Source organism: Somniosus microcephalus, chromosome 15, assembly GCF_052327205.1.
Source record: "Somniosus microcephalus isolate GS21.2 chromosome 15, FLI_Smic_1.0, whole genome shotgun sequence".
NCBI lineage: Eukaryota > Metazoa > Chordata > Chondrichthyes > Squaliformes > Somniosidae > Somniosus > Somniosus microcephalus.
In genome coordinates this window covers 81284061-81312005 of record NC_141001.1, presented here as the reverse complement: position 1 = coordinate 81312005, position 27945 = coordinate 81284061, and the positions used below count along the sequence as shown (strand labels likewise).

Genomic DNA, 27945 nt, shown 5'->3' with positions numbered 1-27945 from the left:
TATTACTTTTTTACTTATAATTTTCTCCACCCCTTTGTTTTGGGTCTTCCTTCCACCTCCCCCCTTTCCTTTTGTTTCTCTCTCCCACCTGGCAGCTGTCTCCTATCCTGCCAGCACACTTCACACCTAATCTCAGCTGTCTTTTGTCTCCACTGGCCTATTACCATCTCGTCTGGTTTTGAATACCTTTTATTGTCTCTTTTACTTCTTTTGTTCGATCACAGCCCTGCCTTCGATCTATTTTATTTTCTTTCCAGTTTTGAAGAAGGGTTTCGACCCGAAACGTCAACTCAAATTTCTCTCCACGGATTTTGCCTGACCTGCTGAGTTTTTCCAGCTATTTCTGTTGTTATTTCCTACATTCCTGTCTGTCATTTTGAGGAACCATATGGAGCTTTTATTTGTGGTTACTTTTACCTTGTGAATCAGAATTGTTGTGGACTGCAGGACTTGAGCACATAATCTAGGGTGATACTTCAGTGCAGTAATGAGGGCATGCTGCAATGGCACAGGTGCTATCTTTCAGATAAGGTGTTAAACGCCGAATCCCCAACCATCAACATCCTGGGGGGTCACCATTGACCAGAAACTTAACTGGACCAGCCACATAAATACTGTGGCAACAAGAGCAGGCCAGAAGCTAGGTATTCTGTGGCGAGTGTCTCACCTCCTGAATCCCCAAAGCCTTTTTACCATCTACAAGGCACAAGTAAGGAGTTTGATGGAATACTCTCCACTTGCCTGGATGAGTGCAGCTCCAACAACACTCGAAGCTCGATACCATCCAGGACAAAACAGCCTACTTGATTGGCACCCCATCGACCACCTTAAACATTCACTCCCTCTACCACCGGCGTACCGTGGTTGCAGTGAGTACCATCTATAAGATGCACTACAGCAACTTGCCAAGGCTTCTTCGGCAGCACCTCCCAAACCCGCGACCTCTTCCACCTAGAAGGACAAGGGCAGTAGACACATGGGAACACCACCACCTTCAAGTCACACACCATCCTGACTTGGAAGTCTACTGCTATTCCTTCATCGTCGCTGGGTCAAAATCCTGGAACTCCCTCCCTAACAGCACTGTGGGAGTACCTTCACCACACGGACTGCAGCGGTTCAAGAAGGCGGCTCACCACCACCTTCTCGAGGGCAACTAGGGATGGGCAATAAATGCTGGCCTTTCCAATGACGCCCACATCCCATGAATGAATATATATAAAAAAACAGAGGCCCCATCGACCTGTTCAGTTAAATGTAAAGGATCCCATAGCACAGTTTGTGGAATAGCAATGAGTTTTCCAGGTCTCCTGGCCAACATCCTCCCTCATCCCATGCCACCAAATTAACTGTTTATTCATCACATTGCTGTTAATGAGATCTTGCTGTGTACAAACTGACTGCTGCATTTACCTACAGAACAACATGATTGCTCTTCAAAAATAATAAAAATAATTGGCTATTATGAGTTTTGAGGTACTTTTAGGATTCTATATAAATGCAAGTTCTTTCTATGAGGTAAATTGTATAGATATTAATTTGGAATATAACGGGAAAAGAATCCTTGGATATGGAATGTGTGCCAGAGTCGCCATGGTAATACTTCTGTTCAAGAAGTGATAAATTGGTAACTTTCAGCCTAACATCAATGGTTGGTAAGCTTCTAATTATATGGGATAGAATTAACACTCATTTAGAAATACGTGGTTAATTTAGGACATTCAGCACAGATTTGTAAAAGGCAAGTCATATCCGAAAATTTAGTTCTGTAAGGAAAGAATGGTGTATTGATAAAGGAACTTCAGTGAATGTTGTATATATGGATTTTCAAAAGATGTTTGATAAAATGCCACATTTTGTTGCTAAAATTAATTATTAAAGTGAATGTATGGATAGGAAGCTCATTAAAGGGCAGAATATGCAATTGTGGTTCATGGATATTTTTCAGACTGGAAGGATGTACACAGTGGTATCTCACAAGGCCACTATTCAGACCATTGTTCTTCTCAATTTAGATGGCATTGTTACTATATTGGAAGGAAACACAGAAGGACATAGACTGGTTAGTACATTAGGCAGATGTATGAAATGTAATGCAGAGAATTGTGAGGTGATACATTTTGGGAGGAAGAATAAGGAGAGAAAATAGTAAAACTTTAAAAGAGTAAAAAGGCAGAGAAAATTAGGGGATCAGATACACAATTTTAAAAAAATGGGAGGACAAGTACATAAATCTGCTTTCTAAATAAACTCATAGGTTTTATAGGTGAAGGAGCAAAAAGTGAAGGAGATAATATTATCCTATACAAATCATTGGTTAGGTCAGTGTAGGCATATTGTGCCCAGTGATGGAGCCCACTTCAGGAAGGATTTTCTTTTTTTAATTCATTCACAGGATGTGGACGGGATTTATTTCCCATCCCTAATTGCCCTCGCGAAGGTGGTGGTGAGCCAGGCCATTTCAGAGGGCAATTAAGAGTTAACCATGTAGTTGTGGGTCAGGAGTCACTTATAGGCCAGGTCAGGCCAGACTGGGTAAGGACAACAGATTTCCTTCTGTAAAGGACATTAGTGAACCAGATGGATTTTTACGACAATCTGGTCACCATTACTGACACTAGCTTTTTGGATTTATTTAATTATTTGAATTTAAATTCCCCATCTGCCTGAAGGGATAATTACTAGTCCTAGCCCTTTTCGGGCTACCCAGATCAGGCATATTCCCCAGACGTTCACCTTCAACTAAAGTTAGAGATAGCCGAATTCTATAAGATGCTTAAATGGGTCTAAAGTTCCAAACTATCTCTCCCTAAAGGAAAGGAACGACTTGAAGATGTTTCCGTCCTCCAGAAGGCACTTTAATAAGTTTAACAAGACTGTAACCTTCCGGATATTATGAGGGTCTGGAATACTCCCCCAGAATTCTGCAACCCCTTATCAAAGAGTGTACAGAAATTGAGTTTGTGAGTTTGATACAGAAATACTACTTGAGACTATTCTAAAAATATATAGATTTATTTAAGAGCCGACATACAGTTAACAGCTGTTGAGTCAATCGCAACTTTAACAGTTCAAAATACAAATAGCTTACATTTCTTATTCTCAGAGACCCTTATTCTCAAATCTTAACTTTGTACATTTTTACAGTTTTTATTATTTCTATTCCAGAATATCCACCAAAATCAAATAAGAGTACCTTTTTGTTCCCCAAGACTCAAAAAATTAAAAACTTACAGAGCGTGCCTCTGAAGTTGAGAATCGCTTGCCCTTTCCAGTGACTTCTGACTTTTCATCTGAAAAGCTCTATTTTTATATCTTTTTTTAGTGATACATTCTTTGAAGTTTTCTGCTGATGTAAGCTAATATCTCTAGTCATCTTCTGTTGAATTTTTTCTATTCCTACTGTCAATTCAACTGTTAGCTTGCAGACTTCTGTCTGTTGTATAGGTGTTTCAAAATTTATCATAAACAATATGACAGTAGTATTTATTTGATGCTATTCATACCAAAGGTTTTCCATTCAATTTCTAAATCACCTCTGCTGTTTGAAAGCAGACGTCGTGACTCCTGTTGTTCCAAGTTCAACACAAACACAATGGCCCAGAAATTCGGGTCGGGGGCTTCCCGCGGGTGCACTTACCTTGCATGCCAGTCATTGTGCTGTGGGCGCCCATGGAATTCCGATCCATGGCCTGCTCCAGCTGCTGGGGCGCAGTGCTTGCATATCCCAGGGGCGCAGTTAGTTTGATGCATCCCCTGGGATCACGTGGGACACGGGGAGCCAATCGGAGCAGGGAATGCTCCATTCATAAGTTTGACAGGAAGTGCTGTCAAAACTTATAAATACTACGGGCCCCAAAACATCACTAAATCTTCAAATAATTTTTTTTTTATAAATCACATTTTTTAAATGAACTATAAATTACATGAAATAACTATTTTAAACAATAATTTAAATTTTTGAGAAAAATAATTTTATTTTCTAATGGGGCTAAAAATAAACTTACCTTTCTTTAATGTATTGAAAAATAATAAACCTGTGGAAAAAATGTATTAATTTTAATTAATTCACCACTTACCTTGTAAAAAGCAGGCCTTATGCCTGCTTTTTAAATGTGTAAATTCTGCAAAAAAAAACGAACTTCAATGCACACACACAGCCTCTCTTACGCACACGTTCGAACTCTGAACCCCTTCTTTCAGGTGAACGGAAGTGCCGGTTTCCCGCGCATGCGCAGTGCATGCAGGAAACTGGCACTTCCATTGGGCCTACGGGTGTGTACCCCGTGCGTACTCACCCATGGAGACCCGAATTTCTGGGCCATTGTGATTGCTTGGTGCCATCTATTGATATTATGGGCTGTATTTTCATTGGGCCGTGGAGTCAGGATTGGAGGCGTGTGGGGGTTTAAAATCCTGAAATCGGGGGTCCCGACACCATCCCGCCCTCAACCCGCCTCCATGCCAGTTTCAAAGGAGGCGGGTACCCAACACGCACTGGGGCCTGCCTCCTCGAGGCGGGAAGGGGATTAGTGCCAATTAACTGCCTGTTAACAGGCAGTTTTTAGCCTAATCCCTATTTTCATTGTTGAAATGTGGGATTCCCAATGGCGCCAAACCACGCCAAGTTAGCGAGGCGGGCCATCGGGATGAAGGGCTTGGAGGGGTCGACATGTCCGGTGTTCAGGTGAGTGATGGGTGCATGAGTGCAGAGGTAAGTGTGTTTGGTCTATGTAAAGTGTTTAAAGAAGTTCTACTAACCTTTACTTACCTTTACAGCCTTCCTTCCTCCAGGTCTCGGGAGTCCCTTATCTCACCGGCACAGAAAGCAGAATGGCCGCCAGCTGTCAAAATCTGCAGCCTCTGATTTCTGTTCCGGGGAGATCTCTAAATCATCATGAGAGGAAGGAATTAACCTGGAGTACAGATTGTCAGTGTTTGACAGCTTCAAACAGCTATCAAACACTGATATTTCATCTGTCAAAAGGTCTTGACAGATGAAATTTCAATCTGTTACATCACCTGTTGCCGGGTGGCCCTTAATCGGCCTGCTGAGCCTGCTGTGCGGGCTCAACAAGGTCAATCAAGTCTAAATCACGTGGGTTGGCTAGAACTCGATGGAGGTGGGACTACAACCCCAAAAGTCGTAGTCCCGCCTCCTACCCGCCTCCTCAATGAAAATCCAGCCCTATATCTTTAAAGTGTTCTGTAGGTATCTTTTACAACATATAAATCAAAAACACTTCAGCTAGGGTGTTTGTTGCATTTCTTAGCTACTCCAGTTGGTTGCATATATAATCATGTTTCCTGTTTCTCATTTGATGTTACTTTTAAAAATGCACATGTTTTTTTAATATTCTGTGTTCCTGTTCGAAATGTCAGTTTTTTACACTTTACTTGGACATTGCTATTCTGTTGGTTCCAAAATGCAGACACCTCAGAAGCAAGCCTTTGCTTCTTCAATAGGGTCTTTGTCTCAGTATTAACAATCAATTCCCATTTCAAAAGCTTGTGTGGTGTTTACAACTTTTGCGTTAACACTTCATTTTATCTCAGAAGCCTGTATTGATAGCCTGTGTCGCCGAAGCTTTCCAGATTTTTAAACCCAGTATGTCATGTATTAATATCAGAAAACTGTTTATTAATGGGGTATCTTTTTGAATTATGGTGGGATTTGAACTCACATCTCCGGACCATTAGTCCAGGCCTCTGGATTATTTGTCCAGTAACATAACCATTAATGCTATAATACCCCTATGTTGAGGCCATGGACAGGGTACAGAAGAGATAATACCATAATGAAAGGCTTTGGCCTAGAAATTCAGTTGGGCGCGCCAGCCGTTAGCGCCTTAGGAGGAGTAGATCTCGAGCGCTAGGTGCTTAGCGCCCGGGCGCAGCGCGATCTGCGCCTCGCCCCAACTTCAGTACACATTTAGCGCCAGCGCAAAATCTTAGCGCGCGCCCTGCTGCGCGCGCAGATCATGACGTCATTTACTAGTGCAACGCCCTTTGTGCGCCCCGAACCGGAACTTCACTCGCGCCGGCCCATTGTGCGCCGGGTGGCCCTAACGACTGTGAAGTGGAACGGCACACAGCCGAGGCGGGCCGCGGGGAGCGCTAATTAAAGGGCACTTACCCTGCACTATAAAGGCCAGCCATTTTGCAGCATTCACTCTTGTGCAACGGTTTTTTGGAGAGAGACCAAGGAGGAGAGCTTACTGGTTTGGACCAACACTAGGACAGGTATTTTTGGCTCAGGCCAGAGCTTAGCAATTATCTTTGCCTTCATTGAGAGCTCAGTGTTTGCCAGCATATAATGGGGGCTGCATTGGGTGCCAACGCTGACTTTCAGCCTTATGCCAGAAGGGCTTACAGACGCCGTGAGAGAGTGGCAGCCCTGGCTAGACGCAGAGGGGGCAACAGGCGTCGCCAACTGAGGCCTTACCCACCCAGGGTATACCGCCAGCAGCCCTCCTATCTGACCATGTCTGCCGCGATGTGTGTTAGGAGGCTGCGATTCAGAAGGGAGGTGGTTGCAGACATCTGCCAGCTGCTTCACAGAGATCTGCAGCCACAGCTGATGCGCAGGACGTCTCTGTCGGTGGCAGTGAGGGTGACGGTGGCTCTCAACTTCTATGCCACCGGCTCCTTCCAATCCGCTGCTGGGGACATCGCTAACATCTCCCAGTTCACCGTGCATTGCTGCATCCGCCAGGTGACCGAAGCCCTTTTCAGAAGGAGACATCAATTCATCTCCTTCCCCATGACCCTGGACAAGCAGCAGCAGCGTGCAGTGGGATTTGCAAGAATAGCGGGCTTCCCCATGGTGCAGGGCGCCATTGACTGCACGCATGTGGCTTTGCGGGCACCTCTGGAGCATGCCGAGGATTACCGCAACCGGAAGGGCTACCATTCCCTCAACGTACAGCTGGTGTGTGACCACAGGCAGCGCATCCTAGCTGTCAATGCCCGCTTTCCAGGCAGCAGCCACGATGCCTTTATCCTGCGACAGACAACTGTGGCTGACATGTTCCAGGCACAGCCTCCCCCAAGAGGATGGCTTATCGGGGACAAAGGCTATCCTTTGTGTACCTGGCTCATGACCCCGCTCCGCGCGCCCACGACCCCTGCTGAAGAGGCATACAACGAGAGCCATCAAGCGACTAGGAACATCATAGAACAAACAATCGGCGTCCTCAAGCAACGGTTCCGCTGTCTTGATCGCTCCGGGGGAGCCCGCCAGTATTCGCAGGAGCGAGTCTCCCAATTTGTCGTCGTTTGCTGCATGCTGCACAACCTGGCTATCCGCAGGACTCAGGCACTGCCACCTCACGTTGGACCACCACCTCAGGAGGAGGAGCAGGAGGAGCATGAGGAGGAGGAGGACGAGGAGTACCAGCCCAGGAGGGAGGCACAAGGTCCAAGGGCCGCCCGTCGGCGGCTTATTGAACGTCACTTCTAGGCCCCCTGTCAGGGAATGGCTTGTGCCAATGAAAGAACATGATTGCAGCCGCTCCGCAAGCCCTCAGCCGGGTAAGGCAACAAACACTTCAAAGATCAAACATGGACAATGTTAATAAATAAAATGCTTTATTGTACAAACTCAGGGCCCTTCCCACATGAAAACCAAAAACATACGAAACCCCCAAAAAACACTCAAACACATTACTCGCTCCCACAACCTGGAGAGGATTAACAAAACAGTGCAACTAAAATGGCCGTCATCCTCGGCCTTCGTAAAAAACAAACATCACATCCTCGGCCTTCAAAAAACAAACATCCAATTCTCGGCCTTCAAAAAACAAACATCCAATTCTCGGCCTTCAAAAAACAAACATCCAATTCTCGGCCTCAAAAAACAAACACAACTGTCCACACATTCGACTTTTTGGGCCGCTAGGGCAATGCCTTGGCCATCTTTGTGTGGCCCCTGCCCGCCCTGCTGCTCCTCCTCAAAGTAAGGCCACTGGCTGCTGCAAGGCTGGGGGCAGGCTCCAGAGGGGCACATGTCGTGACAGCAGATGCCCTTGGGGGTCGGCCTAGTCGAGGTCTGGCCGTCGAGCGGGCGGCTGTTGAATGCTGCAGCTGTGGCTGGCCAGCATCAGTCGCTGCAGCAGCTGCTGGCAGCTCCACTGGGGGAGTGGCAGTGGCGGCTGGAGGAATGGGGGCAAGCTGGCGGATGGCAGGCGCTCGCTGGTCGCCTGAGACACTGGCACTCGCCCGGGCCAGCACTGCAGCATGCGCACCAATCTGCCGAGGGACAGACCGCTGTGCTGCTGCAGCGCGCCGGGTGCCCTGGCAATGCCTGGCTGACACAGCGAGTGTGGCAGCAGTGAGTGCCCGTGTTGACCTGTTCAGCGACCTCATCAGAGCACCCAGTGACTGCACGGCACCACTGATCAGCTGCCCACTCGCTGCCTGAGCTGCCCCGAATGTCGCCCGACTCGCTGCCTGCTCTGCCCCGAATTCCGCCAAACTGATGGCCCGTGAGGCCCCGACGTCGGTCACACTCCGAGAGAGGGACTCGATGGCCTCAGGCAACCGTGCCACTACCCCCATGAGCTCCGTGTGCCGGCGCTCCGAGTCCGCGGACAAGTCCTCGAGGCGTTCCATCTCCTCGGCGAAGACCATCTCCGGACTGGAGGCCGGACTCTCCCTCTGGGGAGAAGGCCGCCGAGCTGGCCGACCCTTCCTGCGTTGCTGGACGCCGCTGGGCCCAGCAATTGGACTCCCCTCCGACCCTTCCCCCCTCTGGGGAGAAGGCCGCCGAGCTTCCACCCCCCTCCCGTGTTTCTGCAGGCCGCAGGTCCCATGAGCTCCCCTCCCCTCCGACACTTCCGCCACGCTCCCCTCCAGGGAAGACGTGTCCCCTACATTCGCATGGGTTGCCGCGGCTGAGGGTTCCCCTGATGGGCCGCCTTCCTCTTGCTCCTCCTCCTCCTCCTCTTCTGAGGGGCTGTCACTGGCAAGTTCAGGGACCTCCTCCTCACCATCTGAAAGCAGGAAGGCACAAGAGTAGCTTTAGAGTGAGGAGAGGGCGTCAGCGAGGGATGCATGAGTGGTGGCATTCAGCACATTGGTCGGACAGTGGCAAAGGATGTAGATCTGATGCACAAGTGGGACGAGAGAGGCCCAAAAGGTGATGTCCTTACCATTGGTGCCCAGAACAGGGTCGGCATCTCCACATGCAACGGGGCCAATCACCCGGCCACCCGTGATGCGCTCCACACGATGTTGCAGCTCGGCGAGCGGCTGGATCTGGGGTCGGCCTCCCCCGGTCGCAGTTCGGCTCTTCTTGTTATTGGCCAGCTTGGCCTGCAAGAGAAAGGACGGCCTCTAAGTACAGTGTGTAGCCCTGATCTTGTGTGCACTGCCTCCCATGGTGGAATAGCCTGGCCAGTGTGTAGCCCTGATCTTGTGTGCACTGCCTCCCATGGTGGAATAGCCTGGCCAGTGTGTCGCCCTGATCTTGTGTGCACTGCCTCCCATGGTGGAATAGCCTGGCCAGTGTGTCGCTCTGATCTTGTGTGCACTGCCTCCCATGGTGGAATAGCCTGGCCAGTGTGTCGCCCTGATCTTGTGTGCACTGCCTCCCATGGTGGAATAGCCTGGCCAGTGTGTCGCCCTGATCTTGTGTGCACTGCATCCCATGGTGGAATCGCTTGGCCAGTGTGTTAAGTGCAGAATGTGCAATTGATGTTCATGCCTGTCCCATAGCTGCTGGATGAGGGCTGGCCATTAGGGCTTTCAGGTCCCTTTGCCCATAATGTGAGGTGCACATGCAAGGATGAGGAGGTCACTGGAAAGGGTACTCACCCTGACAATCCGAGTGAGGTCATTAAACTTTTTGCGGCATTGGATACCGGTCCTGGGGACCTCGCTGTTGGCTGACAGCTTGCTGGCGACATGCCTCCAGGCTCTCCGGTAGACGCGGACCGGCGACTTCCTGCCATTGTCCGGGTACAAAATATGGCGCCTCTTCTCCACACCACCAACCAGCACACTCAGATCACGCTCTGAGAAGCGCTGCGCTCGTTCACGGGCCTTCTGCATGGCTTCAGGCGCTATTTGGGTCCAGCAGCAGTGTTCAGGCCTAGCTGGAGGGCTCCACTATCCAGGGCGTGGCAGCAGACCAAGTCGACCCTTCCCCCTTAAGAGCTGGCCGGCGCCAGGGTGTCTGCTGTCAATCACGAGATGGCCGCACCTGCGCTGCACCCGGCCTCGGCGCTCTCGCTCAGCACCTCCGGCTTAGCGCCTAAAGAGAGGCGTCCAGCGCCAGTTTTAGCGCTCGAGCAAACTCTTAGGGCGAAGCGAATGAATATCGGAGAAGTGGCCTCGATTTGGCGGCGGGCGCAAACTTTAGCGGCCGCCCGACTTTACCACCCCAAAAGTGGCTACAATGAATTACTAGGCCTTTACTTTTGAGAAGGTTAGAGAAACCAGTGTTTTTTCCTGAGAACTGATAGTGATGTTCAAAATGATGTGAGGTTTTGATAAAGTCAATAGGAAAATAATATTTTGACTGGTTGGTGAATCGGTAACCAAAGTGCATAAATTTCATCGTGAATGAAGGGAGAAGCGAGGGGAATTTATTTTATGGCAAAGTCTGTTAGGACAAGGAATGCTCTACCAGAAATAATGGCGGAAGCAGAATGCCTAATAGCTTTATAAAGGTAATTGAATAAATATTTGAAGAAGAATAAAATTAGAAGGGTGCGGGGAAAAGGCAGGGAAATATTGCTAAATGGATAGTTCTTCATAGGGCTTGTATAGGTGTGATAAGCTGACTGGTTTCCCTTCGTGCTGTAAAATTCTAAGACTGAGTAAATGATAACAAAGCAAATAACCTGATGTAAGCACTTAGGTAAAAATAGAATACATGATATTGTAATATGTGATAGTACTAACATGCCTCAAGGTCATTTAAAAAATATTGACACTGAACTATTAATTATCTTGTATGCGTTGCTAACAATTTGTTTTGCTTGATGATGTACTAAGTCACACCTGGTTATAAACAATTCTAGAGTTGCTGTTACCAGGCATTTCAGCAGTAAGTAAACATGAATCCTACAGCAAATATTTTTTGTCTAAATATTGTCAATCCTTTCAGCAACTAAACACCTTACATAGAATTACATAGATTTTACAGCAAAAAAATGGACCATTTGACCCAACTGGTCTATGCCAATGTTTATGCCCCACACGAGTCTCCTCCCACCCTATCAGCATATCATTCTATTCCTTTCTCCCTCGTGTATTTATCTAGCTTCCCCTTAAATGCAGCTATGCTATTTGCCTCAACTGGTAGCGAGTTCCACATTCTAACCACTCTCTGGGTAAATGATTCACTGGGCTCCAGTGTATGAGTGGAAAGTTTCCATAATTTACTAGAGAACAGAGGGATTACTCAAATGCAGAAACATGATGGATTTCTTTCCTAAACTCAAGGTCAGCCTTTACCAGAGTACAACTCCAACAGAAAAATTAGTTTGAGTGTGTGGTGCATTTAAGAACATAAGCAACATCAATTTTGAAATTTAAATGACGTTTTTATGATATGGGGCTGCAGGAGATTAAAGCCCAATCAGCAGCCAATTAAATCACCCCATTTTTCTAATCTTCCTGCTAATCTTCATTAGTGAACACCATTTCTATGGTGCTAATTCTTCACAGCAAATTTGCAGAAAGGTACTTGTCATTCATCCTTTTCTTATTTGCAAAAGTGACAATCCTTTCATTAGAGGATTAGAGATTCATCCTAATCAGAACTCATAGCACAAGGAGATTGGTTTGGTTTTGTTATCCAGGAGATACAGACACAGAACGTAGCGCATTGGTCAGCATGTATGGCATGTGGCCTATTTGTATTCTGAGAGTGGCATTGACTACCAATTATCAATCAACACCAGGATCCTGTTTTCTCCACTTTAAAGTTTCTATTAAACATGTCATCCTGACCCAGCTAAAAATTGTATTTTTAGATTTAGATTCAGTCCGCATTTTCAAAATGTTGAATATTCAGTTGAATCTGGACTTCAGGTTCAGCGGGTCCAAAATGTAAATGACACAAAGCCAACTTCAAAAATTCAATGTAAACAAAAAAGCTTCTTGCCAAGTCAAACTCCACTAGAGCCCCAGGAATTTGGGATATGTACCACAACTAGGCCCTTTGGGGGTTCAGAATTCATTGCCTGATGTTGAGCCATGGGGACCCAGGCACATTCTTTGCCCCATCCAGAAAATGACCACAAACAATTGAAAAAACGTAATACAAATGTTGAAACTTACTTTCTGTAGTGTGTTCTTCACCTTCCCTAGTAAAATGTGGATTGTTCTATTGAGTAGTCAATATTGAGGAAGGCGGTTTATCCAGTAGCATGATAGAAAAAACAGATATAGGCCCTGAAAATGTGTGGTGGCGCGCATCCTGACACAAGATCCCGAAAACCTCTGCCACAGACTTTCCAGAGTAAGGGTGAGGTTCCTAATTTTTCTGCCGTTGACACTCACCTACACCACTAGAGGCACATTTCAGCTCCCTACCTGCCAAAGAGGCATAAAATCCACCTGAAGATTGCCTGGTTCTGGAGGTGGGTGCATCATAAACATAGTCACTATAACATAGGCTGATTTGTCACGATCTCTCTGATAGAATATTTATTATTTATTGCTGTCAATGGAAAATCCATAGAAACCACTTCTCTAATAGGCACTGCAGCACTTTTTTCACTTCATGTCCTGTTTCTCTCCTCCTCGTCTGAAGGTGGGGACTCATGCTAGTGGACCTCCAGTACCACGCCATCTTTCATGTGTGAGCCTGGATAAGTGAGCATTTGCAGGCTGAACCTGAGACTGTTTTGACTCAACTTGCATAAATACGCACCTTTCAGCAGGAATCTCTACATAGTGTTCAAAAACAGGACCCTGATTGATAATTTTCCCTATCCCCAGGCTGGCGACACTGAGGTCACTGGCAGTGCTGAGATCATATCTGGGACCTTGCTGATATATATGGCCAGAACCAGGAGTGACACACTTTGTTTACATGCCCAGAGTTCCAAATCACAGCTATAACATGAATTTAAAGTGAGCTAAGTCAATTAAAAAACTTAAACAGTGACGTTCGCTAATGTTTTCCCTGCTCATTACAGGTGGTTTCTGAGATACTGAAATCTATGACACACAACTAAGGGATAATGAAGTGTTTTTGGCAATCTCCAGGTATCTGCACTTTTAAGGCATCAAACAGTATACAGAATTTAAAATCCATTTGCACTTCAGCATGAGCAACACAAAGTCAGCTGCTCTGATTTAATTCATTCATTTCTTTCCAATTGCTATATTCATTTGATATGAAGGTACAGAAGTAAAATAAAATCTTATCTACTTTTCAGTGACATTAGCAAAGTCATTGGGATGTGACTGTGCCATTTAAATTAAGACCCCGCTCTTCTGGTGCGAGCAGCATTCCTGTGCCTGATTTCAGGCTATTTAAAATGGCGGTGGGGGGGCGGGGGTGCAGCGGGGGGCGAGAGGGTGGGTGGTGTGGAGGACGGTAACTCATCAGGAACACAGTGCAAACCCCTCTCCCCCCTCTACTGCCATCTTTACCAAGCCGCTCGCATCGTTCCTGATGGACGGTGAGGGTTAAAATACTGCTGCCACTTCAGTTAAGAAATCAGCTTGATCCCAGCAGGAGCCATCTGTACAACAGGCTATCTGTTCCAAATTAAATTACATGGTAGAAATTCATCTGAATTGTGCTAGTTAAATAATACATGGATTAAGGTGGCATGATTCTGACTCATTGTGGGGCATTTTAACCCTGAAGGGAGGCGGGGGGGGGGGGTGGGTGGGTGGGGGGTTGATACGGGTGGGGGTTTAAAAATTTAAAAATGGCAAACCCAGCCCCAGCCCACCTCCAATGTGCCCACTTCTGATTTTAACCAAGGCTACCTTGTGTTCTCTAAATGGCCAGTGCCACATTGTACAGATACAACAAGACAATGTCCAATTTTGTCAGCTTGAGTGCTAAAAGTTACCACTGTTCCTTATATCACGATGGCGCTGCCATGACAGAGATTGGAAAGAACTTACGGTTAAAGTGGTCACGATGCTGTGTCCATCTGATCCATTTAACTGATGATCTGAGGAAAGGTATAGAGTTTCCGCTCAATTGCGCTGGGCTTTTTTGGCGCAATTCCCCCAATATCGGTATAGCACAAGATCATGGAATTTTAAGCTCAAGTTGCGTTCAGCGCAAATCGAGTTATCACAATCTTTTCCAAAAGCAAAATACTGCGGATGCTGGAAATCTGAAATAAAACCCCAAAAAATGCTGGAAATACTCGGCAGGTCAGGCAGCACCTGTAGAGAGAGAAACAGAGTTAACCGTTAAACGGGCCAGAACTTCAGGTCCCCACGGGTGAGTACGCGCTGAGTACTCACGCGTAGGCCCAACGAAAGTGCCGGTTTTATGCATGCACTGTGCATGCGCGGGAAACCGGAACTTCCGTTCCCTTAAAGGAAGGGGTTCACAGGTCGAATGCATGCATGAGAGGCAGCGCGTATGCCTGGAACTTCCAGTTATTTTTGCAGGTTTTTCCGGGAGGGTAAGTCTCCAGGAGCTACGCTTGTAAAAAGCAGTTGCAAGGCCTGCTTTTAATAAGGTAAGTGGTGAATTAAGTTAAATTAAAACATTTTTTCCACAGATTTATTATTTTTAAATACTTTAAAGAAAGGTAAGTTTATTTTTAGTCCCATTAGAAACTGTAATTAATTTTTTCAATAATTTAAATTATTGTTTAAAATAGTTATTTTATGTAATTTATAGTTATTTTTAAAATGTGATTAAAAAAAAATTATTTGAAGTTTTAGTGATGTTTTGGGGCTGAATTGTATTCATAGATTTGACAGGTCTTCCTGTCAAATCTATGAATACAGATTCCCTGCTACCATTGGCTCTCCATGGCCCACGTGATCCCAGGGGACGCTTCGAACTAACTGCGCCCCTGCGCGCCGGCAGTTGGAGGAGGCCCAGGATCAGAATCCCATGTGGGCCCACAGCACAACGGCCGGTGCGCTAGGTAAGTGCAGGTCGGAGGCTTGCACCCACGGAAAGCCTCCGACCCGAATTTCTGGGCAATATTGTTTCAGGTCGATGACCCTTTGTCAGAACGTTAACTGTGTTTCTCTCTCCACTCATGCTGCCTGACCAGCTGAGTACTTCCAGTATTTCTGTGTTTATTCCGCAATCTTTTGCTGGTTTTAAAAACATCGCATTAGAAGCAGGCCCCGCCCACAAAACTGGCAGTGCCCCATTGAGAGTTTCCGCTACTTGCGTTTGTTTACAGGCCATGAAGGAGGCTTGAAAAATTAGCCTGGATCTTTTGGGCGCAAGGATGCTAATAGGTATGTTTTGAAAGGATTGAATGAAATTCTTTTTAAAAATTACTAAGGAACTGACTACTGTACCCCAATCTAACTAGAAAATAGTGTTGTATATTTTTTTGTAAGTAATTTTCAGTCATTTAAATCTTTAAATATATCATGGAATATTTTTTAAAGCAAATTAAAAAAAAAAATATATGTTTTAAAACGCTGCCCAATTGTGCTCGTTCATGGTAGATTTTGCATTTGGTGATATACAAATGAGTTTCAGCAGAAATTCGGGGGGGGTGGGGGGAAAACGGATGCAATTTTGGCCGCAATTTGCGCTGGAATCGCCGATTGCGCCCAAAGCGGAAATTCTACCCCCTATGTGACGAATTCCTATGATGACTGAAGTAATCAATGTCAATGAATAACTTAGTGCTTGCAAATCTGACTTGTAAAATTTAAGTGGAGGTCCAGTGGGCTGTTTCTGCTTTCTGGCAATCTCAGGAAATTAGCCTCTACTTTAAATTTTGGCAGGGTACCTCTGATTTGGAGTGTACCTTTAGCTTATTGGAAGCATTCTCACCTCTGAGTCATCAGGTGTCGGGTTCGTACCCCACTCCAGACAGCCTCAGCGAGTGGAGAATAGAATATTCGGTTGGCATCCAGCGGCATACTCGTGTCAGCACGGAGTGACCACTGGCTCAATATTCCCACTTCTGAGTTAGAAGGGTTAGTTACGGGCCTCACTCCAGACAGCGCCGGCTCTGGATACTGAGTTGACAATCAGCGGGGGTACTTATGGGTATGGACACCACCCCCACCGCCCCCCACCCCCCCCCCCGCTCCCTTCATAAGGGTAGATGGGGCTCCTTAGCCTTGGTTGCTGCCCACCTAGGAGAAGATACTCCGAAAATAAAAACCTTGAGGAAAGCAAAAAGAAACCGCCTCAGCTACTCTTCTCTAGTAAGTGGCTCGAGCATCTCATGTGTGAGACTTGAGTTAGGACCTGTGCTGGGGCAAAGCACAACAAATGGATAGACTTCTGAATCAGGCAATTTAAAATGAAGGGAAGGATTCAGACTTGAATCTGAAGCTCAAAAACAAAACGGTACTCGTCCTTAGTATCTAATAGTTTCAGATTCCTGCTACTAAAAGTATAGGGACTGTAGGAGTCCTGCAGCAAATTAACAGTCATGATGTTAGTGTAAATTACTTTTACATTGATGTATTGTTTATATATAATCAGAAATATTATACAGCTATCATTATTTAGCATTGTACAGATATGAGGTATATGAATCAGCCTTTGATCCTATTCTTCCTTCTATGCAAAATTGAGCTCTGATGCCATTTGTTTCATAATCTGATGCTATTTTAATATTGCTTATCTACAAGTCAAAAAACTCCTAAGCACTTTTGCACACAGTTGGGTGGGCATAAGTTTCAGCCTAGACTCTGAGTCAGAAGGTTGTGGGTTCAACTCCCACTCCAGAGACTTGAGTACATAATCCAGACTGACACTTCAGTGCAGTACTGAGGGAGTGCTGCACTGTTGGAGGTGCCATCTTTTGGATGGTACATTAAACCGAGGCCCTGTCTGCTCTCTTAGGTGGACGTTAAAGGTCCCATGGCACTACTCGAAGAAGAGCAGAGGAATTCTCCCAGTATCCTGGCCACCATTTATCCCTCAACCAACATCACAACAGATTATCTGATCATTTTTTCATTGCTGTTTGTGGGACTTTGCTGTGTGCACATTGGCAGCCGCCTTTCCTACATTACAACAGTAGCTTCACTTCAAAGATACTTCATTGGCTGTAAAGCACTTTGGGACATCATGATGTCATAAAAGGCACTATATTAGTGTAAGTCTTTCTTTAATGGTCCTGTTCTAAAGTAATGCAGTTTTGTAAGAACGTGAATCTTAGATGCTCTTAGGGCATTAAGGCTAGCAATTTAGGCCAGTAGATGTCTGCTCACTATTTTCTCTTTAACCGGTCAGGGTGTTGGACTAGCTATCAATTTAGCATAATTAGAATATTCCATGGAAAAGGTCTTGCATTTATTCTATTATTGAAGTCAATTTGTAGTTTAGTGATTGGATAGATTTTCTCAGAATAATTGTAACTTCAGGTAGGTAGAAAGCAGCTAACTGAGCTTGGTAAACATAAGTGTAGCTATTGTTGGTTGTTGACAGCTGTAATGTTCTTTAAGGGAGACTCGGGGGGGGGGGCGTAAATTGGGCAGATGGGAAGTTAAAATCAGCCAGATGAGGTCATCGGGACTCAACTGCAATTATCACTCGGCGGCCTGAGCAGGAGGCAGCAGTGAGTTTCCTGCCAGGACAACCTTGTGGAGAAGCAGGTTCAGGCTAGAAGAGGCCTTAAAAGTTAAGTTCTTTAACTTTTTTTTCACTCTCCTTGTGGGTTCAGGAGGAACAAGACGGCCCTGGCAGCTGATCCTGCCAGTTGCCAGGTCTTGACTTGTGGCCTCAGGGAAGCACAATTTACTACCTCATCCAATCAACTTCCCGCCCGGAACGGGTGGTAAGCCTGCCAGCGAGATTTAAATGAAACCAAGAAGTAAAAATACCCGGGCCTCATTTCTGGGGCAGCAGGTGAGCTTCTCCCTCACACCACCGCTCTCCTGCTGAAAACTGGCCCAAAGTTAAAATTGAGGCCAGTGTTTCTTCTGTCTGTTTTTTTGTTTTTGTTTCTCATATATACTTTACCTCTTCCTTTACCTCTCTACATAATTTGCCACACAACTTTCGGATGAGACATTAAACCAAGGCCCTGCCTGCTCTCACAGGTGGACGTAAAATACCCCTTGGCGCTATTTTGAAGAAGAGCAGGGGAGTTCTCCCTGGTGTCCTGGACAATATTTATCCCTCAATCAGCAATACTAAAACTGATTATCTGGTCATTATCACATTGCTGTTTGTGGGAGCTTGCTGTGCACAAATTGGGTGCCGCGTTTCCTACATTGTAACAGTGACTACACTTCAAAAAAAAGTTCTTCATTTGCTGTAAAGCGCTTTGGGACGTCCGGTGGTCGTGAAAGGCGCTACATAAATGCAAGTCTTTCTTTTTCCTCAATAAACCTCCTTGCATGACTTGGTGTAGTGAATTTCTAGGAGAGTTAGAGACCACAATGAATTACAATAATGATCCAGCTTGTAATAGTCATGTGATATGAGCCTAACTACATTTTTTGATAAGCGTGAACATAGCTTTACATTTTTACGGCCATATAAAGCTATGATTCTGGTTAATATCTTGCAAAACTGAATTGTTTGTATATTAGCTTTTCCTACAAATGTACACATTTGTCATGATAATACAAGGCTTCAGAATTCCAATTTTAACAGATTTGTATCTTGAAACCCCAGTAAAGAGTAATAAATATTGCACCAAACTTAGGTCATAAAAATTTCACAGTATCTCTTTAACACATGTCTTCCAGTTTAATGGTGCCCTATGTGTCTGTCTACTTATCAGGCTTATGCCCAAGCATCATTTTTAAACATCTGTAATGTGTCAGGTAGGTCAGGAATTTAGAATCTAAAATGCCATTTAAATTTAACTAAGTCGCAGTATTCTGAAGGATCACAGCATCTTTGATGTCCAATATCTGAATATATGCATTTAAAATCCATGCAGACAAACATGGCAGTTAAGAAAAGGCCCTATGGGAAATGTGTAATGAGCATGTTAAGCATGTGAATACCTTAAAGAACAGCTGTGATATTCAGCAAAACGCACATTTCCAGTTCCCAAAGCTTTGAATACAATAGCCCGGATTTTGCGGTAGGAATAGCAGTGAAGCTATCAGCTCTCACCGTTATTAAGGAGTAAATGGACAGCAACTTCCGGCATCCATACATACGCAGTTAAATGCGGACATCAGGAAGTTGCTGTCCAATTTGCCCTGTTCCTCCACAAGCTTCGCTACACCGGTATCTCGCCGAGAGACTCGCCATTAAAATAAATGTAAGGGCATGAAGTTGTGGTACTTGCCCACTAGTTACCCACCGGGAAATGCACCAGGAAAACTTAGGGCTTGTCTATTCAAGTGTAAGTGAATTTTTAACGGCGTGATAAGTCTTAATTACTGCCAAACAATCTTTATGGCACTGAAAATTTACTTTTACAAGTGTGGAGTCTCATTCTTTCAGATTTTAATTATTGTTGGAGAATTAAAAATTAAAATATAGATTTAAAAAAAAAATTCTTTCTGTCTCTTTTATCTCTCTCTTAATCCCGCCTTTATTTCCCACTTTTCATTTTCCTTTCTATACATGATTTTATATTGAATTAAATATTCTAACTTACACTTCCTGGTTTAGACTCTGCGTGCCTCGGTAAGGATTCTTCAGTCTGTGGTTGAGGGGACACCCCATTGCTTGTCCTGTTCACACAGGTCCCAGATCCCCTGTAGAGGGCGCCACGCTGTATCAGACTCCCGATGACCATAAGTTGTCATACAAAAGTCCACAAAATGTCTGTGGGCAGCTGTAAGCGGAACGACCGGCGAGCACCATTTGTTTGCCACTGACCGCAAAATCCGGAACATTGTGTTAATACAGGTTGAGCGTCCTGAATCCGTCAACCTCGGGACCGAGGCTGAGCCGGTTTTCGTGTTTTTCCAGACTTCGGAACGTGTTTCTGATGTCCGAAGTCCGGAAATAACACAACCTGGGCTCGGGCGTTTCCGGACTTCTGACATCAGAAACACGTTCTGAGTCCGGAAATGCCTGGGCCCAGGTTGCGGTTTGACAGGGTGTCTGGATTCCGGAATATCCCGGATTCCAGAACTCCGGATTTTGGATGCTCAACCTGTACAGTACAAAATAACTTTTGAAAACTACTGCTAGTTGAATTGTTCATGTCAGGAGTAGCAACCATCCTGGAATGATGGGTGGTGTTAAAATATAATTAAAAAGTTAATCTACATAAAGAGGCAGCAATATCCTGTGCCAGAAATGGAATCCACCATAATATTTGAAGTATTTTGTAAACAGCTTCAAAGATACAGTACCAATCACACCTTTGAAAATGTTCAGAAACTTATTCACAACAATAATAGCAATTGCCTGAGCATTGATTTCTGGCTATCAGTAGGCACCTCATGGAGCTAATCTTTTGATTTGTTGAAATTTTTGCTGCTGGGAGCATGTAACTGTCTTACAAAGCCAGGAAACTAGTTTACAACAATAACAACTTGCATTTATATAAGCAAAAGCAAACTATTGCGAATGCTGCAATTCTGAAATAAAACCAGAAAATGCTGGAAATACTCAGCAGGTCAGGCAACATCTGTGGTGAGAGGGAGAAACAGAGTAAACATTTCAAGTGGATGAGTTTTCATCAGAACCAGAAAAAAGTTGAAGATGTAACAGGTTTTTAAGCAAGTACAGAGGTAGGGAAAGGGGGGAGGGGAGGAAAGAACAAAAGGGAAGGTCTGTGATAGGATGGAAGGCAGGCGAGATTAAATGACAAAAGGGATGATGGTGCGAGGCAAATGGAGATGATAATGGGACAACTAAAGAAACAGAAGATGGGTCCAGAAGAGGTGTAAATGGGAATAACAGAATCATCAACAGCTGCCGTGCGAAAAAATGGGGGCAGAGGTTATGATCTGAAATTGTTGAACTCAATGTTGAGTTCAACAATTTCAGATCAAGAGGCCAGAGTCAGAGGAATGCAGAGTTCTCAGAAGGTTGTAGGGCTGAATGATGTAAGGCTCGATAGGCAGTCCAGAGTTTGTTTCAAAAAAATGTCTCTGCCGGTTAAATAGGTTGAATACACAATAGATTGTGCATAATCTATTGAAGGAATGGGCTCAATGGTCATTTCTTGTTCCATTCTTCCTTCTGCTTTTATGAAATACTGATTTATTGTTTGTGACGGTGGGATCTCATTATTAAATGTCTGTCATCAAAAGGGTTAGCTTTATGGGAAGTAGGAGTAATTTATAGCCTGAATAAAACTATACTAATATATCAGTTAGTTAAAAGTACAATTGTTACAGTAACTTGCATTGCACCTTTACATCAATTTGGATTCGTTTGACCCAATTCAGTTAATGAATCTAGTTTAGAAACCAACTTGTGAAAAGTGGCTGAATAAATTTAAATTGCAGCATCAGAAAAAGGACCATTTCCATAGGAACAACAAACCTAAAATATTCCTTAGGCTTTAGTCACTCACATGTCTCCAAACTTCAATGTAAGGGGACAGAGGTGATGTGACTTCAGTTTTGGCTGCAGAACTAACCCATAATTTTTGATTTCTCAAACCTGGAAGTATGTTATACTATCTTTTAGTATATTTGACTGAAGAGCATTGGGCTGACGTAATAACGTAGTCTTATTCTTTACACTCAGGTCTTCCCAGGGGCAGAAGAGGTATTCAGTGTTGCCATTATTTGAAGAGTTGTGATATTACCTGCTATTGAAAACATGAGGTTTCTACCAACGCTTGAAGGAAGCAACGGCTGCACAGAGTGAAGGGACTGAAAGCATAAGGAGAGGAGGTATGAATCTCATTGAATTTTAAAGAGGCAATGTGTTGTACTTCTTGGATGTCAGTAGTGGCTCCTTGTGCAGTTCCAGTGAAAGCAATAATCTATCAGGACTGTGTTCCTTGTTTCATGAGACTCGTCAAGCTTTATATTATCATTGCAAAACAAGAACACAGCAAAGCAAAACACAAGCAACTTAGTGAAGTGCTGGTGGATATTTGCTATCGCACTTACTGAAAACAATCATTTGTTTCAATAATGTTTTTGTAATATTATGGTGAATACATTAATTAGAAAATATGGGAACTACTATCTGTCGAGGACAGCCAGTGCTTTGGTTGCTGGGGTTTATTTTACATCTTTCTAAGAGAGTTTCACAGGGAAATAGATGGTCTTCAAATGTGACAAGAAGTCGTTTAGTGATAAATAATGCAATTTATTTTACAAAACAATGAAGTAACAGTTAATTGGAAATGTTGTAAAAGCTGTAAGACAGTCTCAGCACTCCAGTAACCACTATAAACAAATTCCAATGAACTTCTCAATTGCTTTAACAGAAAAGGATAGCAGACTGGTACCAGTATATTAGACCTGGAGACCTCACTACATGACATTCAATAATAAAGTTACAAGTACATTATGATAGATCGCTAGTTGTGAAAATATTGTGGCAAGCAGGGAACCATTTCCTATGCTGTTTATACCATGGAGCATGGATAGTTCTGAACATTTCCCTTAGAGGGGAAATTAATACAACATTAGTATACGTAATGACTTAGTTCTGCGTGGTATATGGCTACTTCCTGTGAGTTGGTTCAACATGCACCCTTGCAATGGTACATTGTTAAGATTCTTCATTGCCCTGGAGTTAGTGGTACCAGTTTCATGGTGTAAAACTTTATAAAATGCCTGGCAACTGTTGTTCTAGCAGAAGACCAGGCTGCAAAGCAACATTTATTTTTTCATCTTTATTTAAAAGGGAATTGTAATTATGGTCAAACATTTTCAAAGCATTATTTTTTTTTATATAGAGGAAGACATAAAAACATGATTAGCCATGTGATAATGTCTTCATAACATTGACAATGTCTAGTGGTAGAAAATACTTTTGTTATAATTTAATTAAAAACACATAATTTGAATGAAGAAAGTGTCTGCTGCAACATGATTCTGCTGATCAATCTTAGCTGGAGTTTTTAAAGAGAGGACTGTTCACAGCTGGGAAAAAGGGAAGTTCAAAAAGTTACCAATTAGGTAGCATTGCCCCTGTAAATCAAGGCAATTTGGTCGAATAGGTGAAACTTTATACTGTTTAACAAAGGTTAATTCAGTTAATTTATTAGCTTCATAATTTATAATCTGCACCTTGATGAAGTTTGGTCAGCATAATTACATCTGATTGATTGCTTTACATTTACACTTATTTATCTATTATTATTTGCCAATCAATCTTGCTCAGCAATATTTTTAATAATTTCATTTATTACATTTCTTTAATGTGGTATTAATATTTAAGTGTTCAGTGGCATAGAACTGAGCTTCAAGGATAAATGAACTAATTAATGCTGTTGAGTCTATTACCCTGAGAGAGCATGTTGAATACAGAAGAGCTGTGTATAATCTTGGAAGTATTTGATGTGGTTATGGAAACTAAGTGATGAAGAGGGATGGTATTGAAGATATCCTCCTGCTTGAATTACTCAGAGCTGCCAATTATGATCTGCTTTCACCATTTCAGTGGAAACCCTTGATCCTCTGTATCTTTTTAAACATTTAATGGCATTGAACAATGAAGGGTAATGTATATAAAGAAAGGGCTCCTGTGAGATAACAGGGAATGAGTGTGTATTATATGAAGTCAAATTATCAATCTATAAATCAAAGAGCAGAGTAATATCTGCTGGTGGGGGTTTGGCAGCCCAAACCTGTTAAACACAGGTTACAACTATATTTGTATGAAGTGAAATAAAAATGCATTTAACCGTAGCTGAATATTTATGTTACTAAGAATTTGTTTTATGTTGTGGCCATAGTAATATGTAGCCCATTTTAGTCGAGTGTGAATTATGAAATGCTTATGACACACCACACATATTAAAGGACAACCAAAATCCCTAACATAGACAGCATTACAATTTTACTCTTTTTTTACTGTTCATAGACATCCTTAGGAAGACATTGCTTTTCTTGTAAAAGATCTAAATCCGTGATACATTTCTATCACAATAACCATTTGATTGCTGAGCAGCCTTTGCCACTTTCAAAACTTAAGCATTCGTAACATAGAATATCTGCACAAACCATTTCTGACAAGTGGCAAGCAAGTGCATTGGTACATTAATGTCATGTCCTGGAATAGCAGAGCATGGGTTCAGCATAGTAATTCCCAACGTGGACAATCCTTGACCTGAATTAAATCAACTGAAGTCAATCTGAGTCATTTGGGCACTTCCTAACAGCCTTGGTGAAAAGTCATACTGACAGATGTCTTCTCCCCCCACTCCCCATCAGCAAATAGTGTGTGATGATTTCTCTATAAAAAAAAAGATGATAACATAAAATAGGGTCAGCAAAAGCAAGTTGATGCACTGCAGCCAAGGCTTCTTTGACAGCATCTCCCAAACCTGCGACCTCTATCACCTAGAAGGACAAGGGCAGCAGGTGCATGGGAACACCACCACCTCCAAGTTCCCCTCCAAGTCACACACCATCCTGACTTGGAAATATATCACCGATCCTTCATCGACGCTGGGTCAAAATCCTGGAACTCCCTCCCTAACAGCACTGTGGGAGTACCTTCACCTCACGGACTGCAGTGGTTCAAGAAGGCGGCTCACCACCACCTTCTCAAGGGCAATTAGGGATGGGCAATAAATGCTGGTCTTGCCAGTGACGCCCACATACCATGAATGAATAAAAAATAAATGGTGCGTGGTAAATTTCTACTGTTTATAATTTCTCGCTTTCTTAATGTTCTTTATCTTTAGGCAAGCAGCTGATGCCTCTGCCATTAGGTGATTCCTTTGGAATGGCATGATAATTTGGGCTCACCATTGAAATGCATTGAATGGCGTGAAGTTCCTATATTTACACAGTAGATACGAACTAAACTTGTCACAGAAAGTTAAATCTTGTTCATTTCAAGGGAAAATAGAATGAGAGTAAACTAGCGAGAGGCAAAAAAACAGACTGTAAAAGCTACTATAGGTATGTTAAAAGGAAAAGATTAGCAAAAGTAAATGTGCGTCCCTTGCAGGCTGAGACAGGAAAAATTATAATGGGGAATAATGAAATGGCAGAGAAATTAAACAAATACTTTGGCCATGATTTTACCATCGGTGGTGGGTTGGCGTCGGGTTGGCTGGTCGGCAGGTTCCGTTCCCATTGCCGGTTTCAGCAGCCCTGACTTCTTCTAGAGCCATCCTTTGTTTCTTAACCAGTCCCATTACCATGCCCTTTTGCCTTGAATATCTCTTAATGTCTCTCAATGTCTCTTAATCTCTCCTGCCGTCTATCCTATTACAGGCCTTCCCTTTTGTTCTTTCATCCCCTCCCCCATTTCCCAGTCACTCCACTTGCTTAAAAATCTGTTCCATTTCCTGCTTTTTTCCAGTTCTGATGAAAGGTCATTGACCTGAAATGTTAACTCTGTTTCTCTCTTCACAGATGCTGCCTGACCTGCTGAGTTTCTCCAGCATTTTCTGTTTTTATTTCAGATTTCCAGCATCTGCAGTATTTTCTTTTTGAACTACAGACCAGTTAGCCTGACATCAGTAGTAGGGAAAATGCTAGAATCTACTATTAAGGACATGGTAGCAGGGCACTTAGAAAATAATAATAGGATTAGGCAGAGTCAACACTGATTTATCAAAGGGAAATCATGTTTGACGAATCTGTTAGAGTTTTTGAGGTTGTAACAGAATAGATAAGGGGGAACCAATGGATGTAGTGCATTTGGATTTTCAGAAGACATTCGATAAGGTGCCACACAAGAGTTTATTAAACAAAATTAGGGCTCATGGGATTGGGGGTAATATACTAGCATGGATTGAGGAATGGTTAACGGACAGAAAACAGAGAGTAGGAATAAACGGGTCATTTTCAGGTTGGCAGGCTGTAACTAGTGGGGTACCACAAGGATCAGTGCTTGGGCCTCAGCTATTCACAATCTATATCAGTGATTTGGATGAGGGGACCAACTGTAATATATCCAAGTTTTCTGATGATACAAAGCTAGGTTGGAATGTAAGTTGTGAAGAGGATGCAAAGAGGCTTCAAGGGGATATAGACAGGCTAAGTGAGTGGGCAAGAACATGGCAAATGGAATATAAGGTGGAGAAATGTGAAGTTATCCTCTTTGGTAGGAAAAATAGAAAAGCAGAGTATTTTTATATGGTGAGAGATTGAGAAATGTTGGTGTTCAGAGGGACCTGGGTGTCCTTGTACACAAATCACTGAAAGTTGACATGCAGGTACAGCAAGCAATTAAGAAAGCAAGAGGATTTCAGTATAAGAGTAAAGAATTCTTACTGCAATTATATAGGGCCCTGGTGAGACCACACCTGGAGTATTGTCTACAGTTTTGGCCTCCTTTCCTAAGGAAGGATATACTTGCCATAGAAGGAGTGCAACGAAGGTTCACCAGACTGATTCCTGGGATGGGGGGATTGTCCTATGAGGAGAGATTGCGTAGACCAGGCCTATATTCTCTAGAGTTTAGAATAATGAGAGGTGATCTCATTGAAACATGCAAAATTCTTACAGGGCTTGACAGGGTGGATGCAGGAAGGATGTTTCCCCTGGCTGGGGAGTCTAGAACCAGGGGTCACAGTCTCAGAATAAGGGGTTGGCAACTTAGGACTGAGATGAGGAGAAATTCCTTCACTCAGATGGTTGTGAACCTTTGTAATTCTCTACCCCAGAGGGCTGTGGATGCTTAGTCGTTGAGTATGTTGAAGACAGAGATCGATAGATTTTTGGATATTAAGGGAACCACGGGATATGGGGATAGTGCAGGAAAGTGGAGTTGAGATCGAAGATCAGCCATGATCTTATTGAATGGAGGAGCAGGCTCGATGGGCCAAATGGCCAACTCCTGCTCCTATTTCTTATGTTTTTTTTAAATTCGCATGTGGCAAAAAAATCTATGAGATCTTTGCACTTCTTGTTAGAGGTGAGGGTGCGAGGGTGACCACCGGTATATAAGTACTGTGTAGTGATATTGTATTTAGTATAGTCCTGACCTCCAACTAGTAAAGACCTGTTGAAACTTTATTCTTGTAGTCTGTGTCAGTAATTAATCTTAATACAACTGGAACACACAGACTTAACAGTGGCGACGAGTCCGATTCTTACCCTGTGGCAGTTTATATCCACGGCGGCTTCGTCCACAGAACGGGCGTCGAAGAGAGGCATCCACCCTCATCACCCTGCTGGAAGACACGTCGCGCGGCAGGCATCGAGAACCCGGAGTGCAGAAGACATCCTGAACTTGAAGCCTCCATCAGCGGCAGTCAGCTATCTTCTTTCTACCTCGGTGGTGGGTAAGCCGGTCAGCGACGCGAGCAGAAAGTCGGCCGCGTTGGCTGTACAGACGGGGGGAGGAAGACGGAGGAATAAGGGCGGTGAGATCGATCGCGACCGGAGATAAGGGCCGGGCCGCATTCGGGCCGAAAGGCACAGTGCGGGGACATCGATCGCGGCTGGTGATAAGGGCCGGGCCGCTTTCGGGCCAAAAAGGCGCAGCGTCTGGGGCGACTGAAGGCGCGAGAGCCGCGGTGAAGGTGAACGCAGCCGGTGCTAATAACCGGGCTGCAAGAAGGGCTGCGAGGCGCGACATCGGGGAAGCGCGAATGCCCGAGGGAGCCGCGGTGAAGCGGAGACAGCGTCGGGGGAGTTACTAACCGCTGGGAAAGGGGAGCAGCAGCGGCATGCCAAACGCCATTGCAGCCAGTGGGTGAAGACCGCCAAGCACGGGAAAACCGCCATTTTGTAGGCAGAGGACGAAGACAAGAGCGGGAAGCCGCCATCTTGGGATAA

The 27945-nt window shown here is 44.2% G+C and overlaps 1 protein-coding gene across 2 annotated transcripts in view; it reads left to right on the top strand.

Annotated features, from left to right (window-relative positions):
• LOC147107057 (leucine-rich repeat-containing protein 4C-like) overlaps positions 1-27945 on the top strand; it is a 1510012-nt gene that overhangs the window by 1191934 nt on the left and 290133 nt on the right. For both annotated transcript variants that reach the window (XM_086008085.1, XM_086008083.1), the window contains one exon: positions 21770-21918. The gene's annotated coding sequence lies outside the window, so the exon portion shown is untranslated. The remainder of the gene's footprint in view (positions 1-21769; positions 21919-27945) is intronic.